Source organism: Tasmannia lanceolata, unplaced genomic scaffold (genome assembly GCF_043159265.1).
Source record: "Tasmannia lanceolata isolate RefF3 unplaced genomic scaffold, GAP_Taslan_0.1 ptg000008l, whole genome shotgun sequence".
Taxonomy (NCBI): Eukaryota; Viridiplantae; Streptophyta; class Magnoliopsida; order Canellales; family Winteraceae; genus Tasmannia; species Tasmannia lanceolata.
In genome coordinates, this window is record NW_027518685.1 from 56,392,136 (window position 1) to 56,406,812 (window position 14,677).

A 14,677-nucleotide genomic window follows, 5' to 3' on the forward strand; every position below is an offset into this window, starting at 1 on the left:
ATAAAAACTCCTCCCTCGATCTCTCTCTCTCAGCTCTCTCTGCAACTCTTCCTCGATCTCTCTCTCTCTCTCTCTCTCAGCTCTCTTTCTATTTTTAGATCTCTCTCTGATCTTCAGATCTGATATCTCTTTTCCTTTGTTGAAAATCAAGGAGTAAAAATCAGAGGGGAGAAGTGTAGACACCCCATTTTGACCGAATCCTAATGTGTCGTTAGATTAGAAATCCTGTTAAATCGGCATTTTAGAGTCCCAATTGGTACTTTAAGATAGGCTAAGATCCCAGGTAGGTCCATTTAAATTTTCATCGGAATCTGTTTCGATTTGCCTGGTAAACGAGCAAAGTTTGTAGTGTAGTATAGTGTAGGAATAAGGGTGGCGATTTAGCCAGAAAAGGGGGTGCGCTTGAACCTGGAAAGCCAGTTCAAATTTACTGCAAGGGGCTGTCCAGGAAGATATGCGAGTGTGTAGATTAATGTGCAGCATAATGGAGGGGTGCATTATCCGGGAGCAGGGCAATTTGGTAAATAGGGAAGATTATTTTCTTCCTTTTCAAGTTATGTTTAAGGCATAATCTGGATTAATAAAGGTTTAGGAGCTAGGATTAGTTGAAGGGAATCTTTAGGAAGCTTCATTGGAAGCTTCCTAGGTGGTTAGAATTTCTTTGATCTTAACCCTTGAACAAAAAGGTGATTTGAAGGGTTAAGATCAAAGGAGGAGAAGATATTTTCAAAAAACTTCTCTTTTGTTATTTACTTGGGCCACCCCCCCCCCCCCATAGTGTAAAAAAGAGATTCATGAATATAAATACAAGTGGGCTGTCGATGGGGCAAAAGGGGGCCAAATATCGTTTTCCTATACATATAATCACCAAATGAAGGCAAAAAGGAGGAGATCCCCATTTTTTCGTGTGAAAACACAGAGAGAGAGAGAGAGAGAGAGAGAGAGAGAGGGAGAGGAAGGAGAAGAAGAAGAAGAAGAAGGAGAAAACCCTCTTCCCCGGACTCATTTCTCGCCGGAAATCCGGCCAATACCTCATCCCCGCCATCCATCACAGCCACCACCTCCATTGAAACCCACCTCCGTCCATCATCTCGTCCGGCTACCATTTTCTCCAGTGAGAAATCCCCAATCCAACCATCCCTACCCTAATTTCCTACTCCCTCCTCGCCTCTGCAATCTCCTCCACCGATCCCATCTCCACCATCACCTTCTCCCCCAAACCCATCTCCATTATCCCCTCCATCACCGAAATCCGACCAAACCCCCTCAAACCCGATCCCATCCCCTTCCTCCATTTGCAGACCTTCATTGCCCCACCACTACCTCCACCCTCACTTCCAAAACCCATTCCCATCTTCAACCTCCAACCGGATTTAGCCCAAACCCATTCCACCCCCATTTCCATCGATTGGATCTTCTAAACTCTTGCCGGATTCCGGTTAAATTCTAGCCAACCTTCATCTGTCGCAAGCATTTCTTCTTTTTCCTCCGATTAGATCTGTATTCTTTTGATCTTAACTCTTTTAAATCCTAAATCTTAGATCTAAATCTCTAAACCCTAGGTTATCTCGTCCAAATTCTAGATCTAGATTTCAAAATCTTTGATTTGATTCTTCTTCGTCACCTACCAGTCCAGCTATCTTAGAATATTCTCTTTGAGGAAGAAGAAGAAGACTTTGGGAGTTGAATTGTCTCTCACTACTAACAGATTTGATAGGCTGATGATCAACTAAGAATTTCTCAATTTTTTAGAAGTTCAGGTAAGTTATTCTCCTTTATTATTTGATTTTATGTCGATTATGACGATGCTCTGTTATATTTGAGGTAGATAATGGTGTTTCTTTTCTATGTGTTTTGATAGAATAGCAATTGTGTGGCTTTGTCTGTTAGAAATCTCAATGGTTAAGGAGACAGCACTAGGATCATTTTGATGATTTTGCTCACTGATAGAATCTGTTAATTGTATGGTGATAAAAGCTTGAATGTTTGATTTTATTAAGGATGAAATTGCTGTTTTCTTTACATGTTGAGGGAAATGAATTGAAATTCCTTTTGGTGCGATTGTTAAAGATGTGCCTATGCTATTCACAATGATTCATTAACATTGTGTAGAAGACCCTATTATGATTCAATTTCTTAAGTATAACCGGAAGTTTCATATAAAAATTGATTTGTTTGAATTTTATTGGTTTTTAGAATGTAACAATCTAATAGAGGAAAGGCCTGGATAATCTAGTAGTGTGGGTTTGCTGTGTTGAAAATATTCTGTTGGAAATCATATTGAAGGTGTTGGACAGATATGTTAATTTGTTGATATCTTGTTGATGATTAAATTGTTTTGGGAATTTACTTGTGTCTAGAATTTTAGATACAAAGTCATATGTCATTTTAGTTTATTATACTGAATCGGTTTGATGTACTGAGAGAAATGATATCAGCAAATGAGTTTTGATGATCAATTGAATTGATGCACGTATATACTCTGTGGCCTTCCTATGCATAATTAGTTTAAATCATTGTGTGTTCATGTTAGATTTCAGTTTCAGGTTTGTATTAGGGGATATTGTGGAAATTGTTTTGTCATTTGTATGGTTATGGTTCTCAACTTGCCTTTTCTAATTTGATTTTTCTTAGCTGGTTTGGTTTCTGTCCAATCTATTTATAGTGTAGTCCCTGTTCTATAGCAGCCTTCATATTTGTTCTTGAAATATGTTAATGACCTGTGCACCTTATTATTAGGAGGTAAGTCAAGTTCTATAAGGCAATGCCTTGTGAATCTTATTGATGAAAGGTTTTGTTCATGTATCTGTAGTGCTTTCATCCTCGTTTGTTTGTGCATATAGACTAAAGGTTGCCTCTCATTTTTAAGTAGTGGTGTTTTGTTGGATTATATCCTTGATGATTGTAGTATGGAAAATATTTTTCATGACTTGTTGATAATTAGAATATTAAAGAAAATGGTGATACAGGGAGTAGTATAGTGTTTAATTAATAGAAACTCCACTTTGTAAGAACAAGGGAAATTTGGTTCAGGTTGTGATACTTAATGGTTTAGTTCTTCATTTATATTGATGTGCATGTGAAATTTTATATATTTCAGCCCAGAATCATAATGATATGTGTGGAAATTTAAATGAATGAGATACAAAACTTGGACAAATTTTTATTCCTACAGGTTTATCGTGTATGCATTGTCTAAGTATGTATCATTAAAAAAGAGATTTAAAATAATTGTGTTAGATTCTTTTACAGCTTATCAAATCGTGTATATGATTTTTACTGTCATCATGTATTTATTCCTTTATTGATGTTCACATGAATGGAATAAGTGTTGTTATGTTTAGGGAGATAAATGTAACTAGTTCTGTCCATCATGGACAGTCACATTGCAATTTGATATCTTTGTTGATTGCTCACCCCAATAAGGCATATCCGGGTGTCACTCTGTTGATCTTAAAGATCAACGCATTTTGCAACAACTTGCAGATTTATCTCTGTTTTCTTTTATCAAAATCTTAGCCACATAGTTTCCTTATTGGCTTGTTCTCAGCTCTTTCATGTATATTTTGTACAAAATTAGCTTGCCATGTGTATGAAATATTTGAACAGGGTAGTACTCACATTGATCCCATATTTCAGTAGGAAGGGTCAAATAATACATGCATTAAGTTTACTGTTGCCATATCCTTTGCTCTTTTGACATCATTGTTTCATTTGTAACATGTGTGCCTTGCCGACAAGGATGAGTTAATATGTCAGTCTCATTTATATTGCCTAGAAGTTATCTTTAGTTTAGAAATTTTTAGTAAGAGATTAAGAGCTTAGCATCAATCTTTACGCTTAAATACCAATTGTAGAAAGTTAACCCCTTTAGTGCAGGGGCGATGAAGGCGCTAGCCCAAGCCCATCCTTAGGGGACTTGCTCAGTCCAAGTAGTGTTCCCCTCCTTTGTATATAGTAGACTTGCATATACAGACGTCGGTGCTGTCGTTGCAAGCTCTATCTTCTTCTATCGCAGCCCTCAGCCTGAACCTTTGGGGAATACAATACCTATCTCTAATATCCCCTAGTCTGGACTCATCAAGGATATTCTCCTCGTAAAGAGCCTGAATATTATATTTGGGATCGGTGTCCATCCGAGCCCTAGCAGTGACCTCGACAGCCCGGCCCGGAAGGAATGTGGTGGACGCCTCGGCGGCGTCACTATCTGCACTCACCTCTGCTCGGAAAGTAGCTATCAGTTGGGGGCGAGGTGGTATTTAAATCCAAAATCACCTCGTCCCCACTATCTGCGACCTCTACGCTAACATCAGAACTCGCCATATACGGTCGGGAATCCTGGTCGGATTAGTCTGGGTCCTCTTTGACGAACTAGACCCTGAACTACTAGAAGATGCAGACTCCCCTGAAGAGGACCTAGAACCGGACTCAGAACTTGAAGCACTACCGGACATAAAGAATGCTGAAAGAGAAATCAAATAGATGGGCGCTAAAAAGAAGATTACCGGCCTGAAGAGAAAGGCTCCTAAACTTGTGGACGACTACAACCACGGGCTAGCAGGGCCGGACAGGCAGAGAAGGTAGAGCAAGAAAAAGGCAGAAGTAAAAAGTGAAAGTGAAATGTGAAAGGTGAAAACCTCCTTTTATAGCCTTGAGACTGAAGGCGGTTCGCATTCGTGAACCAGATGATGCCACGTGTCCCTCATTAATGAAGGGCACACACTTCGAGGCAAGGGCATGAGTAAATGCACGCGTGTATAGACTACGCGCGTACGATGTTGTCCATGAAGTGCTTGAGTATGGGATACCTTCAAAGTGATTGTGCCCGTCTTAAATATATGCCCGGCCATGCCGGCCAAAATATGACGAGTTAACATCTGTCCGTCCCAAGCCAGCGAGGATATGACGTATTCACTAAACGACAAAAAGGTGTCCGTCCCAAGCCGGCCAGGATATGACGCATTCGCTAAACGCAAAAAGGTGTCCGTCTCAAGCCGGCCAGGATATGACGCATTCGCTAAACGACAAAAAGGTGTCCATCCCAAGCCGGCCAGGATATGGCGCATTCCCTAAACGACAAACATCTGCCCGGCCCAAGCCGGACAAGATATGACGCATTCGCTAGACGACAAAAAACTGCCCGACCCAAGCCGGACAGAATATGACGAGTCTGCTAAAAGACAAAGATCTGCCAGACCCAAGCTGGACAAAATATGACGCGTCCGCTAGAAGACAAAAATTTGCCTGGCCCAAGCCGGACAGAATATGACGCGTCTGCTAAAAAACAAAAATCTGCCCGGCCCAAGCCAGACAAAATATGACGCGTCCGCTAGAAGACAAAGATCTGCCCGGTCCAAGCCTGACAGAATATGATGCGTCTGATAAAAGACAACAGTCTGCCCGTCCAAAGCCGGACAGAATATGACACGTCCACTAAAAGACAAGAATGTGCCCGTCCTAGGCTGCCCAGATGGGTTGGCCGGACATATTTCACTCCAAGTTTCTGCCCGTCCCAGGCCGCCCAGATGGGTTGGCCGGACAAATTTCACTCCAAGTTTCTGCTCGTCCCAGGCCGCCTAGATGGCTTGGCCGAACAGATTTCACTCCAAGTTTCTACCCGTCCCAGGCCGCCCAGATGACTTGGCCGGACAGATTTCACTCCACGTTTCTGCCCGTCTCCGTCCAGATGGCTTGGCCGCACAGATCATTTTGCTTCATTTTTCCAGCCGCTCCGGAGCACAGCCTCATACTTCCCCAAATCACCACAATGACTTGGAGAACTGGGGGGCAACTGATGGGGTACGAAAAACAACGACCAATTGACTGTCGACACGTGGCCCTTAAAGGGCCCACCACGAATTCGGCACTTGCCCAGGGGTAATCTGGTAATTACCTGAGGTAGGTAAACCTAAACCCACAAAAGGGCCGACACCTGTCCTGGGGTAGGTAATCCAACCACCCCAGGCCTCCCTCTATAAAAGACCTCTCAAGGCTCAAAGCAAAGATATAACTTCAAAACTACCACTCTAAAAGTTTTTGGCTCTGTACTCCTGCTCATACTGACTTGAGTGTCGAAGGGCCCGTCCGGAGCAACGACTCTGGGTTGGTCTTCTGACCTCGTGCGCACTTGTGCAGGATTCAATTCCTTCACTTCAGCTCATCGGGTCCGCCAGCTCAGCTCACAGGTCACTGTCGTATCCGTCACCGATTTTAGGCATAACACCCTCGTCTTTGACATTTTCTTCTAAGCTTTTCAATCGGACATCTGGCCGAAGTCGCTGATCAAATTGATGTGGGAAAAAATTCATGTAAGTGAAAGAAATATAACCCAAAAAAATAAAATAAAGGTGAAGTGTCACCACTTTGGTTTGTAGTCACCTCTCAAGCCAGAAGATACATACACCATATTTGAACAGAAAACCTATGGTTCTAAGGAGAAAAATAAAGCAGAGGTGGGTTTAGATCGAAACACAAGAAAGGGAAACTCAATAACTGATGTGAGAATAGATGAAGTCAGCGTAATTAAATGAAATGCAAGAAAAAAAAAAGAACCCAGATTGTAAAATTAAGAATTGTGAAAAATCTACGAAAAATAAAATAAAATTCAACCCTCTCCAAAAGCAAAGACAAAAAAACGTACCATGCTAGGTCCAAAAACCCTCAATCATCACTAAACCCAAGCCACTAAGACTTCAGAACACAAAACCCACATACATAAAAAAGGAATGGATTTCTGGGTGGAATTTCTAGTAGGGATTTTTGGGCCAAATTTCTGGTAGGGGCACTATATAGAGTAGAGAAGAAAGAACGAAGAGATAAAACGAAAAAAAATCCCAAAATTCTGTCCTGTTATGGATAAAGGATAGAGATGTACAGAGTAGAGGAGGGAGACGTGGAAAGCTACTTGTATAGGAATACATAGATATCAGCTAAGGGGACACGTGTTTGGTTAAGTCGAGCATGGGCTAAAAAATCGATCTGAAAAAAGATCTATAAATTAGGGAGGAATGATTTTACCCTCGCATATACGCATAGTTAAATAAAGCAACGAAGGGTTAAATGGTAAAAATGTTAAAATACGACGTGTTAAATTGACAGAGTTTACAGAAAATTGGAAAGAATTCTTCCTTTTCTCTTCTGGTTCAAAACATCTCTGACATTTGAGAGAAGGATTTATTTGCCGATTTTGTCCTCTGCTATATGCAGTAACTATATAGTTGAAAATGAGGCAAAGGTCATTGTAGGAGAATTTAGAAGGGCATCAGACGTAATTGGCTAATGCTGACATGTAATTCCAGGAGAAAAAGAAAAGAAATTCCTTTTTCCTCTAGCTATATAGTAGTACTAGCAAAAATCCTCGCCACGTGCCGACAAAGAATTGTACAGACCACATCATAGGTTGATCTAAACCGTCCATGTGATGGAACATAACATAAATAGGTTGTGCACGTAAAATAATTTCCATAGGCTGATCCTAGCCCTCCAATATATAGAGGTTTTCATAATTGTTGTTCCTCTTAAGGTGCCCAGAATTCGTCAATATTTTTACAGGTGTTCTGCAGTCGTAATATCAAACTTTTCGTAATTTGACCCCCACATAGTGAATAAGGAAAAGTAGTTTTTTCGTCATCGTTAGGGGTGCAACTTGGGTCTCAACCGGACCCAACCCGAGGAACCCATATTTTCCAACCCAACCCGACCCAACCCGGTTTGCAATTTCCTCAACCCGACCCAACCCGATTTCCAATTCGGGTTGGGTTGGGTCCGGTTGACCTGATTTGATATGGTATCAATTGTTGACCACCTCAACTCAAACCGGGTTGTTTTGGATTTTGAGAACCAATAGTGAGTCACCAATAATCAGTTTTTAACTAACAATTGGTTCTCAAAATCCAAACCAAACAGGGACTAACAATTAACAAAGGGAAATGTTATCCGCACTACTATATTTTGATGATCACACTCCTCAGTTTATTAAAGTATGGTATGACCCGCACCATAGGATTATCCAAACCGTCCATTGTGGACTGTGGAGACTATTTCAATGTTGAAAAAGAAAAACACATACATAACTTCTTCAGATGGAACCCAAATTCGGGTTTCGGGTCGGGTCAGGTCGGGTTACCCGAAGCCCAACTCGACCCGATTTCCAATTCGGGTTGATTTTTCCCAACCCAACCCAACCCAACCCAACCCGATATGCGAAAAAGCTTAACCCGACCCAACCCAAATTTGGGTTGAACCCGACCCGCGTGGGAACATCCAAGTAACAACGATAGTTTGAAATTATATATAGTGCTAATGTCCTCACTACCATATTTTATAATGGCATTACTCACCATATTTTGATGATCGCACTCCTCACTTTATTAAAATGTACGGTATGGCCCGTACCATAGGATGATCCAAACCGTCCATTAGATGGGCCACTGCTGACATAGGTTGTGCCCAAAAATAATTTTCATAGGTTGATCCGAACCCTCCAATCTATAAAGGGTTATAGGTTGATCCAAACCGTCCATGTGATGGAACACAACATCAATCGGTTGTGCCCGTAAAATCATTTCCATAGGTTGATCCTAACCCTCCAATCGACATAAGCTGATCCTAGCCCTCCAATCGATAGAGGTTTCAATAATCGTTGTTCCTCTTCAGGTGCCCGGAATCCGTTAAGATTCTGCAAGTGTCCTGCATGAGTAATATAAAGTAGTTCTTTCGTCATTGTCATGTCTTTACCTCTTCTTGGTAGTTTTTTTCGTAATTGTCATAGACAGGTACTCTGTGTCGGTACTTTTCGTATGTAGATTACAATTTTACCCTCAAATAATTTCTCATAGAGATAGATGTTAGATATCAGCAAAGGGGTTAATGGCAAAAGAGTAATGCTGACGTGTAAATCTCATATCAAAAGAAAATAAACGACCCAACCCGAATTCGGGTTCAACCCAACCCGCGTGGGAACATCCAAGTAACAATTATGGTTTGAAATTATATATAGTGCTAATGTCCTCACTACCATATTTTATAATGGCACTACTCACCGTATTTTGATGATTGCACTCCTCACTTTATTAAAATGTACGGTATGGCCCGTACCATAGGATGATCCAAACCGTCCATTAGATGAGCCACTGCCTACATAGGTTGTGCCCCAAAAATAATTTTCATAGGTTGATCCAAACCCTCCGATCTATAGAGGGTTATAGGTTGATCCAAACCGTCCATGTGATGGAACACAACATCAATCGGTTGTACCCGTAAAATCATTTCCATAGGTTGATCCTAGCCCTCCAATCGATAGAGGTTTCCATAATTGTTGTTCCTCTTCAGGTGCCCGGAATCCGTCAATATTTTGCAAGTGTCCTGCATGAGTAATATAAAGTAGTTCTTTCGTCATTGTCATGTCTTTACCTCTTCTTGGTAGTTTTTTGCCGTAATCATCATAGACAGGTACCCTGTGTCGGTACTTTTCGTATGTAGATTACGATTTTACCCTCAAATAATTTCTCATAGAGATAGATGTTAGATATCAGCAAAAAGGTTAATGGTAAAAGAGTAATGCTGACGTGTAAATCCCAGATTAAAAGAAAAGAAATTTCTTTTTTCTCCCGCTATATAGCCTACTAGTAAGACCCGACGTGCGATGCGCAACACGGCAAAAGAAAGGAATATGATACCAAACAAATAGTTAAAAATATGTAGAAACAATAAGCAAAAAAGTATGCATAACCACTTACTAAGTAATGAAAAAAATGCAAAAGAAAATGTTTTCTAGGCCGACAAAGAACTGTACGGACCACAGTATATGTTGATCCAAACCGTTGATGTGATGGAACACAACATCAATCGGTTGTGCCTGTGAAATCATTTACATAGGCTGATCCTAGCCCTCCAATCAATGCACAGGCCGACAAAGAACTGTACGGACCACATTATAGGTTGATCCAAACCGTCCATGTGATGGCACACAACATCAATCGGTTGTGCCCGTAAAATCATTTCCATAGGCTGATCCTGGCCCTCCAATCGATTGAGGTTTCCATAATTGTTATTCCTCTTCGCCCAGAATCTGTCAATATTTTGCCAGTTGTCCCGCATGGGTAATATCAAGTAGTTTTTTTGTCGTTGTCATATGTCTATACCTCTTCTTAGTAGTTTATTCCGTAATTGTCATATACATGTACCCGTGTCGGTACTTTTCGTATTAAATGACAAATCAATTGACAAATTTACCCTCAAATAATTTCTCATACATATAGATGTTGTTAGATAGTAGCAAAGGGGTTACTGGTAAAAGAGTAATGCTGACGTGTAAAGGTATATGGATTTGAGGGCAAAGGAGGTATTTGAAACTAAAAGGCGTGGGAATGTGAGGGCATATGAGGCATTTCTCTATTTCAGCTGAGGTGTTAATTCGACAGAATTTGGAGAAAATTCAAAAAAGCCTGGGCTTTTCCTCTCAGGTTATTATAATAGATATATATCTGTATACTATATAGCAGAAGAGAAAATGATAGAATTTTTCGATTTATTTGTAAATTATGTGGTTTAACACGTCATAGTCCTTTATATTTACGGTTTAGTGCCCTCACAAGATCTCTTTATGTTTCTACAGGGGAGGGTAAAGTCGTCCTTTCCACCAATTTTGGATGGTCTCTGCAGCCTAAAAAAGAAAAAATCATATCTACTACTGACAACTGCTCCTATTTACACGGTTTTCACATGTATGTTTCACCTACTACAGATATTTATCTTCCTCTTGAGAAAAAGGTTTGACGGTTTTCTGCACTCTCGAGAAAAAGGGTTTGTTTGCTTCTTGCTTTCTAATTTTTTTCTTCTTTTTAATCCATGCTCTCTACATAGTTTGAGCTGTGGTATTTTTCCATTTTTTTCATCTTTTCCTATTTTAGGGTTTGGCTCCATATTCTTCTTTTTTTCGATTCTAGGGTTTGGCTTCTGATGATAATTTTTTTTTTAATCTGCTGTATTTATTTTTACTATGGATACTCTTTTATTCCCTCCCTCTCTCCCTCTCTCTATTTGTCTTTCTCAGTCTCACTTTTTACTAGATTTTGTTTTATTCTAATTTTTTTCTTCTTTTTAATCCATGCTCTCTACATAGTTTGAGCTGTGGTATTTTTCCATTTTTTTTCATCTTTTCCTATTTTAGGGTTTGGCTCCATATTCTTCTTTTTTTCGATTCTAGGGTTTGGCTTCTGATGATAATTTTTTTTAATCTGCTGTATTTATTTTTACTATGAATACTCTTTTATTCCCTCCCTCTCTCCCTCTCTCTATTTGTTTTTCTCAGTCTCACTTTTTACTAGATTTTGTTTTATTCATCTGCTTTCATCTAAGATGACGGTTTTTGGCAGATTTTATAGGGCGATGATATATTCTCACACACTCTAGGATAATTCGCACCCTTGTGGTTCTCTGCTGCAAAAGTGAGCCACGAATGAAACAATTTTCTTTTCCAAACAATTCTTGCAATCCAAACAGGGCCTAAATTGGAATTACTTCTTCCCATGATTTATATAAAGGAATAGTGTGATTTTGGTTAATTTAGAGGGATTTTAGAATAAGTAAAATTTGAATAGGATTAATCCAGGTTATTTTTTTCTTGGTTGATAAGCTGTATGTTGTTTTGCTGTTATTTAATTGCTCCCTCCAGTTCTTTGCATATCAGCACATGAAAAGGCTCCTCTTCATTTGACAGGATATTCAAACTGCATCTTGATGGTGGGTAAACCCATCAACTTTGTTTTTTTTTTAAAACTTTTCTAGGCATCTAAAGCACTTTTATGTTACAAAGCACACCATATTCCCGTCCTAAATACATTTAATTTTACATCTTTTGAAGAACTTCGTATATCTGCTATCCTCCATATATCTATGATCTTACTAAATTGCAAATATTCCAGGATCTTATTTATTAAGAAGGCTTTTTTGAATTTCTCTCATATCTATGTATGATTTATTTTAGTTCATGCATCTCAGGATCACATATTTATGATCTTTTCTTCATCTTCTCAATTTAACTAATGTTAGGGGCCTTGATTTCAGGCCTTGCAAGGACAAGAAGATGCATGTCGCAATAGTAGTCGAAGGTAAAATATTTCCCACTTTCTTTGATCTTCTTCCAATTTTCTTTGTTTCTTTTTTTCAATTCATTATAACAGAACACCCATTTGGAAAAATATTGGATTTTTGGACTGGGTTGATTGGCCTTTGCTCAATTTATTGCTCAATTTTAGCAAAGTTCCTCATTACTTGGGGCACTTTTGTCTAATTTGATAACATTTCTGTTGCTTTCTTGGGATCTTCTCATTGCATTTTAGATCAAAGGGATCTTCAGATCCCAATTTCTCCGCTGAGATTGAGGTGGGGATTTTGTGTTCTCTCTATTTCGTTGGTAGTTTTACACTTTTTCTTCACATTTTATATTTATTCCTCCAATTTTCTCTGCTGAATATGGCTTTGTGGATTTTTGGAAAATTTATGCTTTTGGTTCCTGATATATGCTACAGGGGACTAAATTCTAACTAGCTATGGAGCCTAACAAGCATCAAGAATGACAAAAATATCTACAAATGTCCACTTGGGTGAAACTGTTGAAGCTGTAAGTTTTGGGGGACATCATCATTTTACACATTCTTCCTTTTATATTTTATTTTGAGGACAAATACTTCTTTCAGGTTAAAAGAATCGACATCCTTTTTTTTTTACATTGTTGCCTACCTCAAGTATATTGCTGAATGAGTATGCTATTACATGAACCACATTACTTCAACAGCTCCATGCAGAGCAAGAGTTCTTCAGCGCGATATTTGATAGAAGGTGGCAGCACATTGGTGGCCTTGAGATGGAGGATAGAAATAGTTTCTCTCATATGTAATCAATATACTTCATGTTTTAAAGTTTTTTCCCCATTGGAATTCAGTCTCTGTCAGCAAGTTCTGCTAGCATATTTGTGCCAAAATTATCACACTATCAAATGCTATTTGTGAACTTTGACCATTCATGTTCAAGATTGGTTTAAGCATAAATTTTTGTTTTCTCCTTTCTCTCAACATTGGTTTTGTTGGTTTCTCTTCATCTAAGATTTTTGTTTTTTTTCTGATTTAAGATGTTTTTTTTTGTGAATATGATGATTTTTGAGAAAAGTGTAGATCGAGTAGATACACTTATCTACTCAGTCGGCTTAAAAACAGTGGGCCCACATTGTTTGGGTGATCTAAAGCATTCATTTGATGGACCCTCACATAGATAAGGTGTGCCCAAAAAATCAGCTCCATAGGATCATCCCAACCCTATGGAACATGAGTGCATTGTTATTGTTTCTATAAATTCATCTATAAGGGTGTTTGGATTTGCGGAAATGTCTCCTCCGCATCACTTACTGAAAAAACAAAAACATTATCATTTTTTGGAAACTTTCTTTTAAAGAATGATTATATCAACCTCAAATTGAGGGTGTTTATCCGGCTTTCGAATCATAATACTTTCTAAGACAACTTAGACTGAAATGGATTTTCCTACTTTTTGCCTTTCAGTAGAATCTTTTTGAATAACTAACCATCGTTATAAAGCTTGAAGGTATGAGCTGAGTTTTAAGTTCATTTATTGTTTCTTAGTGCATGCCTATATACCTTGCGTTTTGTGTCAGTTCATGCATAAATTTCTTGCTGTATTGTTTGAGCTTTATTTTGGCCACTGCACTGTATGTATGCTTCCATTGTGAGATTGACATGGAGCTCTTCCAGCATGATATATAAAAGAACTTCACCAGTATAAGTAGCCTACTTTCATCTGATTGGAAATGGGTTCCGTTGAAACTAGCCAAGAAACTTCCATTTAGTTTTTGTACATGGGTATCCCCAATGCCATTTAATTAATTGGTGATCATTGTTCTGCATGCTTTATAATCTTTTGGCTTTGGATCTCCACAAACAAGTCCACTCTTGATATAATTTGCCTTTTTCCATGTCTTTTGCTCTATTCAAACAAAAAACTCTGTTCAATTTACCATTGCTTTGGTTTTTGCATTATTGGATTGGAAGGAATCTTGATGTTCAACTTCATGTTCAACTCGCTCATGTTCCATTTCAGGAATCTACCAATGGCTGATTGGAGGGAACGTAGTGGGGCTTTATCGGATTCAAGATCTGGTTTAGCCAACGATGTGTGCTTCTTTCATTTGTTGCAATCATTCGATACTTATGGAACCTCTACTGTGTTATGTTATTGGCACCCATGTTTTTTTTTGGCAATTATATAATACTGTTTTTCCTAAAAATAAATCTTTCTTTTCTTAATATACATTCTTCTAATGCTATCAACATCTTCCATAATCACCTGCCTTGATAACATTGACTCCAGAGGCAGGTTATCTTTAAGCTATTCACCCATCCTAAGGGAATGAAGTGCAGACTGCGGACCACAATATAAATGTTAGAATACGATACACCAAATTATGTATTGCCATTACTCATCATGTTTGCAGGTCTAACCTCACTGTATTTCCTACAACCCATTCATGCCTTTTCTTTGTCGAGACCGATACATTTCATTTTCCCATCTTTTTTCCCAATTCTCTGAAATAAAATCTACTAATTTTTTCAATCATATTTACCATTCAACCCACATATTTTCAATCCTACCCCCTCCTTTATGC

At 38.9% G+C, this 14,677-nt stretch overlaps 1 long non-coding RNA gene across 3 annotated transcripts; it reads left to right on the forward strand.

Moving 5' to 3' along the window:
- Positions 1 to 1,057: 1,057 nt before the first annotated feature.
- On the forward strand, positions 1,058 to 14,303 carry LOC143883652 (uncharacterized). Of its 3 annotated transcripts, none has more exons than XR_013252465.1 (4): positions 1,058 to 1,760; positions 12,067 to 12,110; positions 12,531 to 12,622; positions 14,113 to 14,303. It is a non-coding gene; the product is annotated as an uncharacterized LOC143883652 (long non-coding RNA). The 3 variants fall into 3 exon arrangements; XR_013252466.1 differs by lacking the exon at positions 1,058 to 1,760 and adding an exon at positions 10,624 to 10,724; XR_013252464.1 differs by lacking the exon at positions 1,058 to 1,760 and adding an exon at positions 10,716 to 10,803.
- The last annotated feature ends 374 nt before the right edge of the window (positions 14,304 to 14,677 follow it).